General features: G+C 42.3%; 1 long non-coding RNA gene across 2 annotated transcripts; it reads left to right on the top strand.

Annotated features, from left to right (window-relative positions):
* The first annotated feature begins 14,596 nt into the window (after nucleotides 1-14,596).
* Nucleotides 14,597-20,471, top strand: Gm31423. 2 transcript variants are annotated; one of them, XR_376972.3, is made up of 4 exons: nucleotides 14,597-14,626; nucleotides 15,795-15,861; nucleotides 18,983-19,068; nucleotides 19,322-20,471. It is a non-coding gene; the product is annotated as a predicted gene, 31423 (long non-coding RNA). The 2 variants fall into 2 exon arrangements; XR_868435.2 differs by lacking the exons at nucleotides 14,597-14,626; nucleotides 15,795-15,861 and adding an exon at nucleotides 17,799-17,957.
* The last annotated feature ends 1,718 nt before the right edge of the window (nucleotides 20,472-22,189 follow it).

A 22,189-nucleotide genomic window follows, 5' to 3' on the forward strand; every position in this document is an offset into this window, starting at 1 on the left:
GTCTCAGTTTACAGACATAGAAATGGAGGCTTAGAGTTAGAGAGTAACCACCTACCCCCAACTCGACAGTTGCTTAGCTAGTGCACAAGATCTTATACGCCCCCACCACCTTCCTGCCTCTCCTTCCTGCATGTCTCAGTCATGCACAGGCATTTCAGGGGCAAACCTTGGTATAGGGCACAAGGCTTTTGTAAACTGCCAAGTTGAGTTCAGTTATTTATTTGCTTTTGGAAAACATTTGGGTATTCTGAATTAGTTTCATCTTTATTTAGAATAACATAACATAACATACTACTGTATAATACAACACTATTGAATTTTATTTAAATTTTCCATAGTGCACACACACATAATAATAATAATTAGTAATAATAACAATAATAATAATCCATAGTGCAAACACACATAATAATTAATAATAATAACAATAATAATAAATACAAAATCTAAAGCCTTTGAAAGCCGCTTTCCTGGTTAATTTTCCAACAATAAGCCAGTGTTAGGGAGTGGCCTAGTACAGGTTTTTCTTTAGTATTCACAGTAGATCAGCAGTGACTTGACACTCAGTGGTGGTAGCCAAGGGCTGCCCCCATGTTCCACTCTCTTTAAATCAGTGATTCTAACAGTCTCATGATGCCTGGCATTGAAGCAAGCAGACGTGATTGACAGGTCGGTGAAGTCATCACAAGTCTCTCAAGGCCTTGAGGACAGCTGGTCTGCATCACTTTGGCAGGGACCTCCTCAGCACTCTCCTGACCTTGCCCAGCTGAGGACTTGGAGTGCAAGCACAGGCGTTCTGTTCAGCAGACTCATAAGAGCTCCCAGAGAACAAAGTGCTGCATAAATCAGAAAAGCTCTTCTCATTCCAAAAACTTCCAAAATTGAGCCATCCCCTACATACATGTACACACACACTCAAGGGGGGTAGGGGGGGGGGGAAAGAGAGAGAGAGAGAGAGAGAGAGAGAGAGAGAGAGAGAGAGAGAATATCACAAACACACTGGACTCTAAATCTGTAAGTCGAAATGTGTATACACACACACACACATACATATATAATCCATACAAATGTATATATATATATATATATATACATTTATATATATATATACATTATATATATAATATATATAAATATAAATATATATACATATATATATATACATTTTATATACATATATATTTTATATATATGTATATAAAAGTTAGTTTTATAGGCATTACACTGACGACCAGCTAAAGTCATAAATTTAAAATAACAGTTAAAAATGCTGAAACTCTTGACAATAGTTGAGAAAAGTGAAGATGTTGGACTTAGTAAAGAATAAGTACAAGGCATCCTTAAGAAAGGAAGAGAAAGTAGATGACATGGCACATACACCTTAGGTGTGGGCTAGATACAGAGATGAGGTAGTGAACCACCTTCTGGGATTACTTCTGCTGGTTAGAAAAAGGAGGCCACCATATGGTAAAAGCATTAACACTAGCTTACATATACATATACATATACATATAGGTGTATACATATAGGTTTTTTGTTTATTTGTTTGTTCTTGTTTTTGTGAGACAGGATCTCACATAGACCAGGGTAGCCTGGAACTAGCTAGGTAGCTGAGGATGCCCTTAAATTTCTGATTCTCTTTCTTCTGCTGCCTCAGTGCTAGGTGACATCGTGTGCCACCACACCCAACTTACGCAGCAATAGAGATCAAACCCAGGGCTTCGTGCAAACACTCGACAACTCAGCCACATCCCCAGCTGAGTAGGTAACATTTTAATCTGAGAGTTTTAAATGATTAATAAGTGATATATAAGTCTAGCAAACTAAGAGAGGTGAAAATGTTCAAAGTCGATGTGAGATAAGGCAACAGCTAAGCAAAAGGAAAGGGGCTTCTGCACTCTGCACTCTCGCCCCGCCCCTGGCATCCTTCAGTGTTTGGTATCCATGAGAACAAATACTGTCTGTGGCTCACATGATTTGTGGGGTGCTGGAGTAGGGAGGCTAAAGTTTTCTTTTCACCACAAAAGTAATAAAGTCTGACTGTCGACATCTCAAAAATAATGAAAACACCGTAAAGACAAAAACAAACCAACCACTTCTGATTTTGTTATTTCGCTATTTTTCTTTATATAGCATAAAGAATGTATCATTTCCCATAGGTTTTTCTCCACAACCAATGCCTGTTGGAAATCCTGAATTTTATTCTGTGTGGAGATATCTCATAGTTTTCTTCATTATTTCTATCACCACCCCATCTTTGTTTTAAATATTTCTTTGTATGTGTAAATATCTTTGTATGTATGTGTTTCTGTGTATTTTATACACATACATACTTGCACACACACAAACACAGGTGCCCCAGAAGGCCAGAAGAGGGCTTTGGACCCCTGAAGCTAGGCTTTCGGCAGTCATGAGCAGATTCCATGTGGATTCTGGGAACTGGCCTTGAGTCCTCAGCAAGATCAGCAAGTGCTGTCACCAGCCGAGTGCCTCCGAAGCCCCTCCTTTTTTTAATTTTAAGGAAAAAGATGAAGAAGTCTGACATGAGAGCTCTGTGGGTCCAGCTCTTCCTTTATGAGGAAAGGGTCCAAAACGGCGAGGCTTTTAAGGGAAGAAACATTTCTCACTCTCCACAGGCTTGCGTGTCTTTCTCCCCGGAAGGGCCTTAGCTCCTCCTGTGATGTTGTTCAATCTCACTGCAGGCCTTGAGCTTGTCTTTTTTCTGTTTTAAAGAACTGCCTTGAAGGCTGGTTGGAGGTTCAGTGCCCGGGGTCCGGTCATCAGCGGCGTAAGCCGGGTCTGGTGGCACAGACTGCCTAGAATCCTTGCATTCTGGAGGTGAAGAAGAGATGTCCTTGGCTATGTGGCCCAGCCTTGGCTGTGAGACTCTTCTCAGAAAGGAAAAAAAAAAAAAAAAAAAAAGAAACCTTGATTTGATAGTTTTTAAATGACTCGATTGAGAGGCTTTTTTGTTTTTTTGTTTTTGTTTTTAAAAAATAGAACAGGTCCCGCTTTCCTTGTGTACAAAAGGAGGGCTTAGAGAGAGAGGCACCTGCGGAGTGACTGGGACGCAATAAATGCTGGCTGGCCAAGTCCCTTCCGAAGCTGTTTGGATTTTATGGTTTGACATGCCCGTAGGTTGGAAGAGAAAGTAAGCCAAGTAGCTAGGGGCGTGGAAAGAAGGAGAAGCGGCTGCGGCTCAAGTATACAGTATGATGTTAACTTACAAATAAAGCTTTCCCTCAGACTTTCTTCCTAAGCAAAAACTTCAGTAACCCCCAGTCCCAAGGAAGAGAGACAGTTCAGACCCCCAAACTGTCATGTGTAAGAAACAGAAGAAAAGCAACGCCAACTCCAAAAGGAAGAGACAGCATCAGCTCAGGGTCCCCCAAACCAAGTTACAGCACAAAGGAGATTTCTTTGTCCCAAAGGGACAGAAGGCTGAGATAAGAGGACAAAGGCAGGAGATAGAAGAGGAAGAAGGGGAAGGGAGCAAGGGAGAGGGGAGCAAGGGAGAGGGGAAGGGGGATTTGTCTTGGAGGGAAATGGGACAAAGGACTTCCTCTGATGGAGAGGAGACAGACCGTCACATAGGAAAATGGTGGTTTATAAAGGGAAAAATGGGAAACCCCGTGTTAGGATGAGGTGTTTAACTTTAATTGGGCATGTTAATTAGGTGAGCCCAAGAGGGCTTTTGACCGCTGGACTTCAGTATTTTGATAGTTGGACCTTGGTAGTCAGCCTCAGGAGGAAGAAGTGGCCAAATAAAGAACGGACCTTGGAGACTAGCATTAGGAATGAAATCTACGGACTTTTAGCAAGACAGAGGGAATTGGGGAGAAGGACGAGGCCTGTCAGAGCCATGACCACCACACTTGACCTAGCCGGAGTCCCTTCAAATTCTTAACCACAGAAAACATGTTGCCACTCTGAGCTCACCTTAACACGGAGAGTGCCATGCAGCCCAAGATGGCCAGCACACTCACTGCCCCTGCCACCATATGCAACTGTAGAGAGAAAGTGAAGGCAAGTGAGAAGCAAACAGCAGATGACAGCCACAGAGAAGCATATGAACAGGAACTTTTAAAGATGGGAAAAGAATTCCTAGTGGGGGACACGAGGAGATATGCATACTCATTACCTTCTCATTATCCTCAAATAATACCGCCCAGCTGCGGCTCCCCTGTAAAGTCAAAAAGTTCCCGTGAGTTGGAAACAGAGCACAAGAGTTTTCTCCTAACACAGGATGGTGCCAAATGTGAGTGCTTACATAAATAGATCAAGAGTCTCTCCACCGAAGACACATCCATGTCCAGGCTTGCCTGTGGCCTGACTCTTCCCCTGACTACATAATGATTAATAGGCTGTAGCAATATAGTGTGCCAGATACCTGTATTTGGTTATGAATGGAGAAATTATTTATAGTTGCCTGAAGCCAGCGTGGCTGTCTGGTACTTCTATGGCTTTATCTTACAAAAATAATATATATCATAAAGAATATATATGTGTGTGTGTGTGTGTGTGTGTAGGTATTTAATATGAATCTGGTGGGTGTTGCCATAACCAACCTTCATAGGTAAAAAAAGAAGGAACAATGTCTTTTCAAGTAGTCATGAGGAAAGTGAGAAAACAAAGCACTTTGTAAATGAATCCCTGACCCTGTGAGAGGAATCTTCACAGAAACCACAAAATGTTGGCTTTTGACTAAGTTCCCAAAAGAAAAAGTCAGTTTCCTGTTTGCTTGGGGTTGTATTTTAATTTCTTTTTGGTTGTGGTTAGATAATTTTCAAGAACATATGGGAAAAGTCTTGGCAGTCAGTCCCTCTCGTCCCCACAGGATGGCAAAAGAAGTGTGCAAATGAAAACGGGACACAGCACTTCAGCCTGACACGATGCCCCATGGTGCCAGCCAGCGGCTTCTTGGGGGATAATTTACAGCTGACGACTGAGGACTTGAGAAACCATGCTCAGCAACAGTTTACAAAGCTGAGAACAGAAAGCAAAGACTGCTGAAACAGCATTAGACACACACACACAGTGTCACACACACACACACAATCACATAATACATACATACTCACACAAACATACACAGACATACACACACATATATATATATACACACATTCACACACACATACACACACACTCATACAGACACGCACATATACAATGCACACATGCATACACATACCCACACATACACACACAAATTCACATACACATACATACATACATACACATACAGATACACACAGAGCTACACACACACACACACACACACACACACACACACACACACTGTCATCTGAGATTAAGTCTGACCAGGCTACTCACAGTGTTAAAAATAATAACCCAAAGTTTTACAGAGCAGCTCAGTAGTTGCACTTAGTGCTATAACGGCATCTTCCTATTTAACCCTAATAACCTTAGATGCTTAGAAAAATAAGGCGGACTGTTTAAAATCCCCAGCCAGCAGGCACTCCAGCTGACTGTTGATGTTGAACACAGCTGTGTCCATAGCCTGAGCTTTTAACCACTAGAACGTGTTGTCAAACCCTGATGTTATAACAAACACTTTTGGTGGAATGGATGGTGTCTTTACCACATCACATATGTTCCTGCTATGAATAGTAAATGAGCATACCGTGAAATAATGAAATAGTTATGATTTTGCACAAATGCTTCGTTACAGAGCCCTTGAGTAGAAACCCTGCCACAGTCAGTGCACAGGTAATTAAAGACATTGTAAATAGTGCATCTTTTACCTTCTCAGCCTTCCGTGATTGATAAAACGCTAGGTAGATTGAGTAGGGATAAAAGACAGAGAACATGGATCATGGGCATCAAGAACTAAACTTGGGATGGCAGTCAAGTTTGTGGCCTCAAAAACATCTTAAAGGGTATTTTTTTGCAATAAATTAACATTTTAGAATTTATGAACTTACAGTACAAATTTCTTAAGCTGACACACGATAAAATGGAAAATATGAATAGCCTCATGTCTATTGAAAGAATTAACTTTGGGGCTAGTGATGTGTCTCAACAGGTAAAGGTACTTGGTGGCAGGCTGGATGGCCTGGGTTCAACACCTGCATCCCACGTGATAGAAGGACAATGGATCTGACTCCCACAAGTTCCCCTTAGACCTCCACACAGGCACTGTGATGCCAAGAAAAATAAAAAGAATTTAAATGTCTATTTTAATTTTTTTTTCCTACAAGGAAAACTCTAGGTCCAGATAATTTGCTGAGAAATTCTATCAAATATTTATTATAATTTAATCAAGGAGTGAACAATTCCAACCTTGGATAATTTTTTCCTAATACTTGTTTTAAGAGATCAATATATTTTGATTTAGACAAAACAAAACAAACAAACAAAAATTTAAAAAACAGAAACAGGCTGGGCATGGCGGCTCACGCCGTTAATCCCAGCACTTGGGAGGCAGAGGCAAGCAGAAGTATGGGAGTTCAAGGCCAGCCTGGTCTACATAGAGAGTTCCAGGCTACCCAGAAATGTATAGTGAAATTCTGTCTCAAATAAATAAATAAAAATGGGGGGGGGTGTAAAATAACTAGTACATTACATAAACTTAGGGCTTAGGCAACGTTTTGCTATACAGCTTAAGCTGGCATCAGACCTGTGGCGATCCTCAGCCCAGAGCACTGGAATTATAGGCATGTACTACCATGCCTAACCTTCAGACATATTCTGAATAGAATACTGGCAGGGGTTAACTCATCAGTACACAAAACAGTATCAGTTGTGGCCAAATTGAGTTAATCCCAGGAACTCAAAACGGTTTTAACCTTAAAATTTCAATATAAGAGGCAGAGGGACTGCTCAAGGGTTAATGGTGCGTGCTGTCCCTGAAGAGGACTGGAGTTGGGTTCCCAGCACCCATGTTACGCAACTGAGAGTTACCTGTAACTCGAGCTCCGGGGCAATATGATGATCTCTTCTAGTCTCTGAGGGTACCTATACTCATGACATGAGGGTATCATGACATGCATATTAGTGAAATAAGCCTTCAGAAATTCAATATCATTCACTATATCAAACAGGACACATGAGAAAATTTACCAATACATGCAGACAAAAATATCTGGCAAATGTGTCGCACTCATTCATGAATAGCAACAAAGAGGAACTCCGATGTGTTTCCTACCAGAAGGGAATGGAATCTGCCCGACCCAAGACACAAATGGAAGAACCTACAAGTCAGCTTCACACTCCAGACACAATCCTAAGGCAACCAACCGTATGTCAGCAACGAGGCAAAAAAGCTCCATCTGAAAAATGATTGTATTAATGGAGATAAGGCGGCAATAAGACAATGAGAAGAAAGTACCTCAGGGTCAGAAGAGAAAAAGGAAAGTCATTATATTTGTAGATGACTGCAGTGTTTATGATAAAGTTCCCAGAAAGGAGGATCAGAAGTTCAAGACCAGCTTTGGTCACATAGTAGCAAAGTCAGCCTGGGCTGTGTGAATCAGTATCCCAAAAAATCAAAATGAGAAAAAACAAAAATAGTGTTAACATTTAATAACTTTCAACACTGTAGGTGCTGCGTGTGTGTGTGTGTGTGTGTGTGTGTGCGCGCGCGAGTGATGCAGGTATGCACATGCATGCATGCTCTTGGCCATGTAAGAACACATAGAGACCAGAGGTTAACAGTCTTGCTGTCTTCCTTAGTCCCGTCTCTCTCTTAGTTTTCTGAGACAGAGTCTCTCTCTCTCTCTCTCTCTCTCTCTCTCTCTCTCTCTCTCTCTCTCTCTCTCTCGGGCTTGCTATTTCAGATAGGCTGTCAAGCCAACAAGAACCAAGGAGCTGCCTGTCCTAGACGCTGACGTCCTGGGATTTTCTGTGGGTACTGAGAATCCAAATTTAGGGCCGTTTACTTGCAGTGTAAGTCCACACTTTGGCCTAGTGAGCCATCTTGTCTGGTGTGCTGTGTTTGCAGTATGTTTTATGCATACATGTATACTTGTAGGGATGAATGCTCACACTGCCATTATGCTTAGGTTTTCTTGTTTTCTTTTTTTTTTTTAACCAAAACAAGTATTGAGGCAAGTTCTGCAGATTAATTTTTAACTACATGTTGAGTTAACTCTTTACGGCACAGCTGCTGTCTTTGGTGTGGCGTTCTTTTAGTACTGATTTGCCCCGGTTTGGTTAGAAGCCATGTCTAATTCTCACTTCCCCCAAATGAAATTTTTCACTGTACAAAGTGAAATGGTTTAAAATAAAGGGTAATTACATCTGTGAAGTGCTTTACCAGCTGGAAGACATAAGTGGCTATTAATTAGGGAAGTCGCTGTATGACCCCTTCCTTATTCTATTCCTTTTAGATCTTCAAATTTATTGTTTTTCAATTATATAATTTATAGGAGGGTATGCAATTCAGCTTTCTTTTTCCTACTAAAACGCCCAATATGATGGGAAAGGCAGAAGAGACCTGATGGATCAATGGTTCACTTTGTCTTTTTGCAAGTACAAGATCAGATGAATACTACATGCAACTAATTGTGTTTCAAAGGATGCTGCCCCATAGAAGAATGCAAATTAGTTGTTCCTAACCTTTGCTCCCTTCTTCCTGATGGGCAAGACCATTTAAGAGACATCTAGCATCACAATGTCTTTGGACAGGCCTGGTCCTTGTAAAAATACTCACCCTATCCATGCTGGCATTGGCAGCCTTTCCTGGGATTTCATCTGTCCATGTCATTTGCACTGATTCTAATGAGGACAACTGCCAGGCAAATGTCCGTGGAAAGTGAGTGGAATGAAAGCAAACAAATCTAAGAAAATGGGTATGGAAAGGGTTAAATAAGTCAGGGTTCCAGGGCACAGGTAAAGGAAAGCTGGGGTTTTGTTTGCTTGTTCCATCCAGACTAATTAAGATGGTTTTTTGTGTCCAGTGGGATCCAATGGGCTCCTGCCTCTACTCTCAAAGCCAACAGGAAGCTATTGTATGGTTATGTGTATTAGTGATAGGGAAAGTGAAGTGGAAACTTACAGTTTCTTTGGAAAGTCAGTTGTGTTGGATGGTGTTTTTCTGGGGCAGACACATGAGGAGTGCTTTGACAATGACAATGGATGGTATTGGTTTGCCTGCTGTTTCTTAATGATCATTGTTTCAAAGAGTAATACCAGCTGATTCAGACTCTGTAGAGTCTTGCTAAGACAGACTCTCTCAGGTGGTGAGGCAAGACCCCTGGAAGGGCACATGATGTTTGGAGGGAGTATAAATAGAACCCTGGGATGGAATAGGGAACTTTCAGGATAGCATTTGAACAGTGACAGGGGACTTGCATAGCTAGCTTTGCAATGCTTTGTTGAGAGGCATGGCAGAGAACTTCTCCTGGTATCCCCATTGGTCCTGGCCACTCCTGCTGACTCATGCTGATTTGGTGGAGGCCTGGCTATTTCTGCTAGGCTATACCACATTGCTGAATCTCGTTTGCTATCCTGACGCTACTGATGATGGTGTTTGCAAGTGGTTCGATCTACTGCTGGTGATCTGTGAAGTTTCACCAAGTGAAAATGAGCTGCTGTTACTCTCTGGTTATGACATTCATTACCCAGAACAGCTCATTCTATTAATAGTAAAACAAAGTATTGAACACAACTTGGTCCAAGGGAGGTCACTGAATAACAGATAGAGAACCGAGAAGCTAGAATTAAGTATCACCTTCTCTAGCAACGTTTTAAAATGATGATCACACATGAAGATCATGTTATCTATTAAAAAAAGGAATTCAGAGGTAGGGAGATGGCTCAGGGAAGAAGAGTGTTTGTAGCACAATCATGAAGACCTGAGTTCAAATCCCCAGCATTATGTAAAAAGCTGAGCATGTCCATTACCGCAACACTGTAGAGGGAGGAAGATCGCATGGGGTTGGGTGGTTGCCAACCATGCTTGAGGTTCAGTAACTGACGGGCATTGTCTCAAGAGAACAGGGTGAAGAATGGTGGAGCAGGGCATCCGCTCCTTCCTCTGACCTCTGCATATGTGTACTGGCACTCATACTAGCTTCACACACACACACACACACACACACACACACACACACACAGGAGGGGGAGGAACAAAGGGAAGAAGAACTCTGATATAACAGATACCCTTAGTGTCTGTTCCCTTCCCTCAGCCCACATATGATTGTAGCTGTAGAGGTACGGGTGCTTACTGGACAGTTAAGTCTTAGATGGTGCTAACACTGAGTTGTAATACTATTCTGCAGAAGCAACTTCCAAGTGGCCCAGACTGGAGAGCGTGAGATAGATCCCTTCCCTCCCCTCCATGCAGGAGGCAAGTAGGAGGGTATACAACCTCCACCTGTTCAAGAGACAATCCGGGAAAGTTCACCATCTACTTTCCCAAGTTTACAGCAGCATCAAAGGTCCTGCTGCCTACAGCAGTGACTCTGACCTTGGTGCAGCCTCATTTTGGTTTTTCTTTCTGCCATCTCCTTTCATTCTGAATAACTCCTACTTTCTGAGATCACTTCCCAATGAAACCCCCCTGGTCTTGAGACCTTGTCCTAGCCTCTAGTGAAGAATCCATAGTAAGAAAACTAGTATTCAAGTTATTTTTATGTTACAATCTTATACAATTTAATAAGTGGACTTAAATGCATTTGCCAAAAATTAAAAAACAAACTTTATATTGGCTGATTTTTTTTTATTAAAATGATATTATTTGGATAGACAGCAGTAATGCAAGCTTCCCACTGTGGCTCTGATGACAGCTTCATCTCCACATGCCATCTCATCAACAATGCAGGCATCCCAGAACACAGTGCCAACAGCGTTCCTAAAATACTTTGTGAGTTGCTTGTTTGGAACTTGAAATGTATTTTCTGAGAGAAAATATTGCATTACTCAACCGAAAATGTCCCAAATGGCAAAGGATAGCCCCATGCAGAGAATTACTCACTGGCCTAGTGTTCTAATTTCCAAGATAAGATAAAATAAAAATAAAAATGCATGCATCCACGAAGATCTGGGCTCCCAAAGATTCATCCCTTGCAGGTGGCTGGGCCTTGAGACCCTTGGTAATTAAGAGGGACAGAAGCTATTGTCAGAGGGCAACGTAGTTCATAGCCATCATGCCCAGATACTAATGTGGGAAAACAGACCCGTAAATAACTATATTGGGTTAGACAGGTTCAGAATTTATGTTCAGACCCTTAGACCATGACCTTATCTGGAAAGAGGGATTTTATATATGTAGTGCCCTGAGTTATGCTGAGGTCATGGTGGCTTAGGGTGGACTCTAAATCCAATGAAGAAAGACAGAAACACACACACACACACACACACACACACACACACACACACACACACACACACACACAGCAGGACAAGAAACTTGACAATGAACACAGTGGTTAAAGCAGTGCACCTACACGGGCAGGGAGACAGAGAGATTGCTAGCATTCACCAGTAGTGGCCAGAGATGAGGGGAGGATGAGCAGGGACCAGGCAACACTGGATTTTAGGTTCTAGTTCCTGGAACTACAAGAAGATAAAATGTCTTTTGTGTTATATCATTAGGTTTGTGGCAATTTCTTAAGGAAGCCCAGAAAGCTAATACAACTTCAAAATTCTGGAAGCTAGGCTGGAGCTTTGGATCAATCAAATAGTCAATAAATCATTAATTCTCAAATATAAGGACCCCCCTCCTGTTTTCCAATTTTCAGGGTTACATAGTCAATTCCTTGGTTGCAAAAGTTGTCAAGAGGCTGGATCAGGATTGAATTCCTCATCTTACTTTAAAATGTAAAATGTGTTAAATAGGATCTAATGTAAGCCATATCTAAAACCAGGGTTTTACTTCTAAATGCTCCTAGAATGAGAGTAATGTTGACATATTGAATGTCTGGTGAGTGACTGGACCTGTGTAACTCATTGTAACTCAAGGTCCTTTGAGTAGGTTTAGTCCCCATAGACTCATACATTTGAACACTTGGCCCATAGAAGGTGGAAAAATAGGATATATGGCCTTATTAGAGGAGGTGTGGCTTTGTTTGAGGAAGTTTGTCACCGTGGAGGCAGGGCTTTGAGGTCTTAAATGCTCAAAGTACATCCAGTATGAAACAAACTTAGTCTCCTCCTGGCTGCTTTTAGATCAAAATGTAGAAGTCCCGAATCCTCCAGTGATATGTCTGCCTGCAGCTGTCATGTTTTCTGCCATGATGATAAGGGACTAGACCTCTGAAACTGTAAGCCAGCTTCAACTAAATGTTCTTACCTTTAGAAGATACTTTTGTTTAGAGGAATGTAGATTTTGGAACTTTGGATTTGGAAAGCAGAAGTTTGCTTTAAGTAGGGCTTAATGGGCCATCTGAGTAGGACTATGGGAGATATTGGTGCTGAAGGTGATATGGACTCTGGGGCGCCTGGCTCAAGATATTTCAGAGGAGAATTTTAGTATGTTGCCTAGAGATAGTTCTAGTGATATTTTGGTAAAGAATGTGGCTGCTTTTTGTCCTTGTCCAAAGAGTCTTCCTGAGGCTAAGGTAAAGAGATTTAGATTAATTACATTGACAATGGAAGTCTCAAAAAAGCCTAGTTTCAACTTTGCCCTGTTGATCGCTAGCATTTTGATCAAACATAGCAAACTGAGGGTAAAAAAATTACAAAATATATGGTTCAAGTATTCAAGGGTACCAGGAGGTAGAATGGAGCTAAATCCTATCTTCAAAGAGATAAACAGATGAAGGGAATGGTGACCTTGGGAGCAAGATCCCACTCAGTTAAGTTTATTGTTCATGCATTTGCAGTTGAATGTGGAGTTATGTTAGGTGTTACTATGACTTGGCTAATGTTTTCATTTGGACATAAGGAAATATGATTGTATGTCAGATTGACAAGGGATGAAATTTGATGACTATTCTCAGTTGTCAATTTGACTGCATCTGGAATGAACTACAATTCAGAATTTATAAAGATCTTGTGAAAAGGTAAAGAAAGACTTAGGTCTAGGCATGGTGGTATATGCCTTTAATTCCAGCACTCAGTAGACAGAGTCATGCAGATCTCTGAGTTCAAGGTCAGTCTACAGACTAAGCTACAGGACAACCAAGCTTAGGCAGTAAAGGAGTTGGAAAACAGAAAGCTGGTGATGATGTGATAGAACAAGGGGGCCATGTTCCAACCCCAGCAAGCAGCAGAACTGAGGAGCTTTGACCATGTTTCAGGATTTAGAGTCAAGAATAGAAGGGACTACTAGGACAATTGATGCTGGTTAGCTAAAGCTAAGAAATTAGTGCTGATTAAGAAGAAACTAGCATCACTATGGTAAAAACTTCTGGAAAGTATTTTCTAAGAGCACAAAGAAGCTGTGTTCCAGACATAACCAAGACTGTACCTTGTGCTTGTAGTTGGACTTGGTAATATGTAAGAATCACTCAGATGGTACTGGTTTTAAAGGTATGAAGGGGTCATGGACAGCAGCTGAGGCTTGACACTATGAGAGGCCAGGAAAGGCCATTGGTGAAGTTGCAAGCTTAGTTGCAGTTGATGGCCCAGAACTGAAGGGATCATGCAAAGAAGTTGAGGCTTGGCACCATGCAGAGAGCCTATGAGAGGCTTTTTGTGAAGCCTAGTTCAATGGAAGACCTCAGTATAGAGGAGATACCAGTAACATGGGATGACTACCAAGAACAGCAGGAGCAAATGGAGTAGAGTCAACCAGACTCTACTATAGTCTACAATGCTACAGAGGGCAAAGCTGAAGAAGTAACACAAACGCTTTGGAGGAGCCCAGAAGATCATGTGTGAATCCCAGACACTGGAAGAAGAAGCTGTAAAGTTGAAGTTTCCTTGGAGACCCAAAGATGTTTGAGATGCCGGAACCATGGGATATCTGTTGAGGAGAGCTGCTAACAGGGAGTGGAACCAGCCCAAGAGAAAGAAGCTTGTTGCAGTTAGCAAGGATGAAATGAGTTGGAGATCTGAAGAGCTCTTTGACATCAGACATGGAGATACGGAGTTTAAAATTTGCCAAGCTGGTTTTGTGTCTTGGTTTGGTCCAGTACTTCCTCACTATGATGCTTTGGAATACTAATGTATAGCCTGTGGTGTTGAGTATACAATCTGGTTTTTTTTTTTTTATTTTGATTTTATAGAGGATTGCAGTTAAAAGATTGCATGAATCTCAGAAGAGACTTTGAACTTGGGACTTGTAAACAATGTTGAGACTGCCATAGACTGTGGGGACTTTGGAAGTTGGGTTAAATGTATTTTGCTTTATGCTATGACTAGGTATGGCCCCCAAAGACTCATATGTTTGAACAAGCCTATAGGAGGAGTGGAATGTGGTAGTTTGAATATGCTTGGCCCAGGGAGTGGCACTATTAGGAGGTGTCACCTTCTTGGAGTAGGTGTGGCTTTCTTGGAGGAAGTGTGTCACTGTTGGGGTGGGTTTTAAAGCTCCTATATTCAAGTTACACACAATGTAGAAGAAAGCTTTCTCTTGGCTATCTATGGAAGAGAGTCTCCTTCTGGATACCTTTGGATCAAGATGTAGAATTTTCAGATCCTTCTCCAGTACCATGTCTACCTGCAGGCTGCCATGCTTCCTGCCATGATGATAATGGTCTGAACCTCTGAAACTGTAAGCCAGCCCCAATTAATTGTTTGCCTTTATAAGAGTTGTCTTGGTAATGGTATCTCTTTACAGCAATAGAATCCCAAGCTAAGACAGGAGGGAAGTTGTTTGGGTTGATAGCATGCTTGCTGTCTAAGCCTGGGGTTCTCATGTAAAATTGGTCAGGTGTGATAGCCACTTGTCGTCAACACTGGCACTCAGGAGGTAGGGACCAGGGATTCCCAGGCAAGCTAGTTACCCAGACAGCTTTAAGTCCTTCTAGAGACCCTGCCTTAATAAATAAAGCCAAAGAGAGAGCAGGGAAGACACTGGACATCAACTTTGGACCTCTACACACATAAGCTCATACATGCATGCATACAGATAGGCACACTCACAAACGTGGGAAGGGACACATGCAAGCAGACAAAATTAAGTAATAATGACATAGCTCTCCTTTTCATCTGCTGAAATATGGAGGAGTAAGACCTGCAGAAATGTCCATGAGTAGATCATCTTAGTTATCAAAAATTGCCCACAAGGAGTTTTATCAGCACAGAAACATAAGTTCCTAATTATTATTTTTTCTTCAAAATTCTGCCGAAACCATTGAACACACAAAGCCAACACCAAAATTTAACTAATAGATGTAATCATGACCTAAAGTTTACAACTTAAACAGAACTGGATCCAGGATCTGTAGATTTAAATGTAAAGTGTAAGCCAAATCCATATTTATAAGGAAATGGAATGCAGGAAGGGAATTTATGACCTATGATTCATTTTAACAAACAAATAAATTATATAAAAATGTCTTTTAGTCATATAAAAAATTCTCCAGCCTCATTCTTCATTCCTGTATGAACCACTAGATACATCTACCCCATTGTGCTGTCATTATTTATCAATTAACCTATCATTAACTGTAACTATGATCACCGATGATGAACTATACTACTTAAGGAAATGCTTGCTGAATACTTCTGGTCAGTCCTCCCTCTGCCATGTCTTGGCACACTAGTCATGCCAGGGATGGTGTGCATCTTTCCCTAGGAGTATTTTCTCTGACTAAAGTAAAGGCTAATGTCACCATTGGAAACTGCAGTAGGCAGAATCTCTCCTTCCTCATGGTCTGCAACCTTATTTCTGTTTCCTCTAGATTTGGAAGTTGGTGTGCATTTTGTGTTTTTTGTAGGCATTTCATAAACCTCACTTCTGTGTATAACAAGGCAGGGTTTAGCCGTTCACCTGTCCACCCACAGGTAAGTCAATATTTGCTCATGTTTTGTATGTCCAATGTAGAAATGCTCCATCATAAAATCTAGAACCTCATAATACACAGTGCATTTATGACAACATTTCATGAAAAATTGTGAGAAAATGAATAATGATAATGGCCAGAAGGAAACTGCAGACTGTGATTTATTTTTCTTCTATCAGACTTTCTACTGTTGGGGGATTTAATTTGTGCTTACATGGTGTATTAGTCAGGGTTCTCTAGAGTCACAGAACTTATGGGCTTACATAGTAAGGGAATTTGTTATGTTGACTTACAGTCTGTAGTCCAACTCCCCAACCAATGGCCAACTGTGAATGGGAGGTCCAAGGACCTATTTAGTTGCTCAGACCCCCGGGGTTAGTAGATTCCAACAAATGTGCTGCCAAGTAAATGCAAGCATGTGAAGAAGAGAGAATCTTCCTTCTTTCAATGTCCTTATGTAGGTCACCAGCAGAAGGTGTGACCCAGATTAAAGGTGTATACCACCACACCTGGATCTCAGATTTGTTTTGTCCCAGGCTGACCTTGAACTCAGACATCTCCTTGCCTTAGTCTCCTGGCATTAAAGACCTTTACCACCTTGTGTGGGCCTAAGATTTTCATGGCCACTATGTCTCAAGATCTCCATGCCAAGATCCAGGTCAGAAACTTGTGCCTCCCAGCCTCAAGATCTGAATCACAAGTGAGCCCTCCAATTCTAGATTATAGTTCATTCCAGATATAGTCAAGTTGACAACCAGGGATAGCCATCACACATGGGAATTCACACATTGGCTTCAGGACTCTGCCAACAGTTGGTTTTTTGACTGGTCAATAAAGAGCCAGCAGCCAATGGCTGTGCAGAGTGATAGGGGTGGGACTTTTAGGATTCCCAAGCAAGAAAACAGAAGACCTAGAGAAGAGAGGAGTCTGCCATGAGAGGGGCATAGGATGGACCATGACATGAAGGAGCAGGAGGGTGAGACAGTCGAAATGTTGGTGCAAAGAGAAAATGGCCCCATGGGAGGGCTGCCCAGAAGGAAACGGGGCAGCAAAGATAAAATGTAGATTTAGAAACTGTTAACTCAGAAATACCAGAGGGGAGTATGTGCTAGTCACAGGGAGGTTCGGAAGTGACCCAGTCATTGAGCAAGCCACGGCAAATGAAAGCATAAAGGTTGAGTGTGCGTGTCTTTTATTTTATTCCAGAGCTCTTAGGAGGTGCAGTGACACTCTCACACCTGCCAGGAACACAGAGCAGACTTTTAAATATGTACCACTACCTTCTACCACAGAAGATGGAGAAAGAATAGAGCCGAGGATAAGCATGCATGAGAACTCTGGTGCATGATGGACTTGCTTATAAAATGAGCAATGGATATGGCTGCAGGCCAGAGTCACTCGGAGCTGTACAAGATCACTCCCATGTGAAATACAGTCTTTATCAAAGTATAAGTAAGAGCATACACTTATTTGAAGTGTAGCTATTAGTACACTCAGCACAGCCATTGTGTAGAACTTCAGTTGATATAAGATCGTTTCTGGAAAAGAAGGTTGAGGCAGTATCTTACTCTATAGCCCAGGATAGCCAGAAATTTACTAACTATATAACCCAGGCTGGCCCTGAAATTGTGGCAATATCTGTTCCTCTTCCTTCCAAGTTCTGAGATTACAGGCTTGTTCCACTAAATATAGAATGTGTGTGTGTGTGTGTGTGTGTGTGTGTGTGTATGAAAGTTCTTTCATCTCTGACATGCTTGAAGATTATGCAGAACTTGGTGATAATAAGGCACTGCCCGTATTGTAGTTGACTTTATAATTGTTTTCAACTTTATATTAATTAGTCTCTGTCAATGTGACATAGACTGAAGTCACTTGTGAAGAAGGAGCCTCTCAGTTGAGAAATCGCCTCCAACAGGTTGCCTTGTGGGCAAGTCCAGGTGGCATTTTATTGATTAATAATTGACCCGGGAGACACAACCCAGGCCAGGTGTATAAAAGTACAGGCTAAGCAAGCTACCAAGCAGCATTCCTCCATGCTACGACTCTACTCCAGTTTTGCTTCCAGGTTCCTGAGTTGATGGACTACGATACGCAAGTGTAAGCTAAATCAACCCTTTCCTTCTCACATTGCTTTCCATCAGTCTTTTATCCCCCCAAGAGAGAAGGAGACTAGAATAAACTTTCTTAAAATGTACGCCCTATCCCTCACAAGACACTCATGTAAGCGCCAGGATGCATGCTTCCCTCCCCATACACGGGAACACCATCACCAGAACCAGAAGCTTGTGGATTCAACGTGCATATTCAGAAAGTTCAGGTTAAAAGTCCAGCACGGGATAACCACACTGCTTGCTGGGACTCATATCCCTCTAGGCTTTACCAAATATATTCCTCTCCATACTACCCAGCTAAGCCTCTCGAGGTATCACATCTCCAGCTCCCAGATGTGCCAACAAGCCTACGATGTCTGTCCTGGTCTGACAGTTCTTTGGCTGCCTTGGATTCACAGTCTCCACTCAGGTTAGATGCGTTCTCAACTTCCAAGCAGGAAGATGCTGGGGCCGGCACCAGCCAGCCCACATTAGTTACTGCTGAAATGAGTCACAAGGATGAAGCTTGGGAATAGAGTGGCATTACTAAGCTTGAAGTCAGCATGGACACCCAGCCATGGATGACATGGGAGCCATTAGGACCTATCTGCTTTTCAATTATAAAACTCTTTTTCTTCTGTTTTATTTACTGTTATGTGTGCACACCCGTGGGCAGGCACTTACCAAGGCACGCATGGAGAACTCAAAGGAAAACCTAGTGTCAGCTATCTTCTTCTAACATGTGGGTCCTGGGGATGGAGGTCACGTCCGGCTTGGAGGCAAAGCACTTTTACCCATCTCGTTGGCCCTGACACCTACAGAGCGCTCTAAATGAGAGGGAGGGTCCAGACTCAATTCACAATAATTCATCTGTTTCCACAAATCTATGATGATTAGACTAGCCATGCCAATGGGGACTCACCCCAAGGCGTATCTTGTCTATTCTGGATCTATTGATATTTTTTTTCCCATTAAGAAAATCTGAGTCGTCACTTTTCTGCTTATGATCAACTTCTTTCTTTCTACTGCAAGTGAGAAACAGCCATCGCATAGCTGCCTGGGTGCGCGTGGCTCCACATAATGAAACGAGCTACTGGAAACTATTGCAGTCCTCTCGTGTAAGTTTTGCAGCCGGCGAAGCCACATTGAAACCCACAGGTCCAAACCTCTATGTCCCTCTGTACACTGTCCAGCCCAACCTCTGTGAGGGTCTCCCACTCCCAAGCTCGAAATGAGTCCAGACGGTTAATATCTCCAGAGGCTATTTAAAATCGGATGACAGAGACATCTTTTGTTAGTATTGGGGTGCCCTCCCGCTGACCCCATGAACCCTGTCTGGCCCCCAAGCCCCTGTTCTCTCCTCTCTGACAGATACAAGATGTGGCATGCACAGCCCGGGCCTCTCCTCCTCTCATCCGATCCTGAACGAAGCAAAGGAGAGCAGTTACCAAACAGAAAAGTGACGGTGATAAATACTCTTCAGTGCTACGTCTGATATGATTAACAATTTATTTTGGCAACACCCAGGAGGGATTTCATATGGTTTGACTGAATTCAGTAGGACTCCTGCCAACAGAACCAGGAACACTAAGAAATAGTCCAGGCTGAGGGAGCCGCGGGGGAGGGGGTGCACATCTTGTTACATTTCATAGCCTTGCCTATGATCTGGAGATCAGCCGTCAGCTGTTGCTCAACCCTCCCATTTCCAACTGCTCCTCCACTGTTGTCTTGCGAGGCTGGGGTTGATGGATGGATTTATAATGAGCGCTGTAGATAGCCCCGAGGACAACGCTTCGCAAGAAGGGAAAGGAAACAGGTGGCAGCCAAATATTTTGCAATCTACAAGTATTCCTAAAATATGGGTGTTCTATCCCAGTTGTCAGCTTTAAGAAGCACAAACGCTACGAGCTGTGGACTTTCAGAGTTAACTGTTGAAGTGAAATTCACTTTCAGGGAGAAAGAAAGGTTGATCTTATTCCTTCTTCGCTGGAGCCGATGGAGCGGATGGTTCCTTCTGTAAGGAGGAACTTTCACAACCATGACAGTCTTTGTGTTGTCGTTTCTGGCCTGCTTGATTTCTCCTCAGGGCGAATTTAAAAGGAGGTCCTGGGCACACACCTCTGAGTTCGAATCCCCAAGTTTGTCACTTCTCTTTCTCTTTCCTGGGACTTGTTCACCTGCAGAGAACAGAGGTCCCCATACTTCTTTAACTCGTGAGAAACCAGCAGGAAAGTCCTGGCTGCAAGTGGCTCTATCTACTTGATAGGACATTTAAGGCAAAAGAGGAAGCCACCCATAGCTGTCAGCTGCCTCTTCACCTTCCTCCTCCTCTCTTCCTTTATCTCCTCTTCCTTCTTCCTTCTCTTCCTTTTGAGGAGGGGTGGGGAAACCCCACTATGTTGCCTAGGCTGATTCTGAACTTTGGCTGGAGGGAGGGGCTCGAGTAATCCTTTGTCCTCAGCTTTTCCAGGTGTATGTAATGTGCCCAGGAGCCATATGCTGGACATACTTAATAGTAACATTCCCAATAATAAAGATGGTGTCTTGACTCTGCCTCAATCTTTTCTTTTACCTCTCAACCAGTTCTCGGTCAGAGCATGGGAGAGGAAGAGGTGTGATTCTGTTTGTTTCCCCCAGCTATTTACAGAGTGGCTGATTTCATCCCAAACAACATAGGTTCTCACAAGGTTTTCTCCTTTGAGTTGAACATGTTCTCCCCCTTGAGTTCCATTCAAGGAAATCCCTTCAGATGCAACGTTGGCTTATCCTGGCCAATTGCCTGCTCAGTGGGGAAGGGTGATGTGGGACAGCACTTGGCCTTCACACTGAACTCTGGTCAGTGCACACTCCCTTCAGTCACACAGAAGCACAAAACCAGATTTCACTTCAGCCTTCCTCTGGTGTGGATTCTCGGGGTCATATTAGAGTGTAGAAAAGCTTCGATGTCCAGAGAGCCGTTAGATGGAGTTAAAATTGACACATGACTCTGTTTTGATCTTTAATTGAGAGGTCAGCCAACAAGGGCATGACCACTATTAAACTAAATGTTAATGTTAGCGAGGAGGGGAAGAAAGCCAGAAAAACAAAGAATGTCTCTCAACCCCCCTTGATCTACAGCTAAAGCATTTGTCAATCAGTGTGTGAGCCAGAAGTGCTGTCAAGTGTTCTAGTATCAATGAGAAGGCAATAAATAAGAACATGTGTCCGCGTCTGTAAGATGGGATCAATAGAGTAAGGCCCTGCCATTAATCTCTCTAAGGCTATCTCATCCTGCATTATCTTTAATCTTTGATGTTTGCCTTGGGAAGTAGATGTTATCTCCATTTTAAGACCTTGGCAAACTGAGGCCCCAGCAGATAGAGTAAAACTTGTTCAAACTTACACACTTAACTTTGTGTCACCAGGTAACACATGTGATTATCTGGTTCAAATGTACATTTTCTGACTCTTTGCCCTAAAGCTATGACCTCCAAGCCTATATGCTTTAAAATACAATACAACTTTGGGTTGATTGTCATGATTGGTTTGTTGTTGTTGTTGTTGTTGCTGTTGTTGTTGTTCATGAGATGGAACCCAGAGCTTCATACATGTTATGCACGTAGCCTACTACATTCACGCCATGATCTTAAATATTATTATTTTGGGGTGTGTATATATATGATGTATGCGTTTGGGAACTCAGGAAATAGCTTTTGCTCTCTCACCATTATTTACTTTGCACATGTTTATGTTTGTGTGTGCGTATCTACATGAATGTGGGATTATACAGCATGAATGTGGAGGTCAGAAAATATATTTTCTTAGGCTGTTGTCCCTTTCCACCATATGGGTGTAGGGATTGAATTCAGGTTGCCAGGCTAGGCGGTAAGTACCTTTACCAGCTGAGTCATTTTGCCAGCCCAAGAGGACAACTCCAGGCCATGGGCTTCATGGCAATTCTCCTGTATCCATAGCTATAAGAACACTGGGATTACAGATGCATGCTACCATAACAGCTTTTTGGACATATCAGGGATCAAAACAGATCTTTTGGAATGCTATAGTAAGCTCTTTTTCCCACTGAGCTATCTCTCATGCCCATGACTAATGCTCTTATGTGCTATGATATACAATGATGAAGAAGACTGATAACAGGTATGTATTGGAATAACAATGGTATGGCATTATTCAGAAGATACTGTGACCTACTTACATTAATCTTTGTCTTCAGATTTAGAAAAGACACTGATGACACATAGC

The sequence above is a fragment of the Mus musculus genome, chromosome 5 (assembly GCF_000001635.26).
Source record: "Mus musculus strain C57BL/6J chromosome 5, GRCm38.p6 C57BL/6J".
NCBI classification, from domain to species: domain Eukaryota; kingdom Metazoa; phylum Chordata; class Mammalia; order Rodentia; family Muridae; genus Mus; species Mus musculus.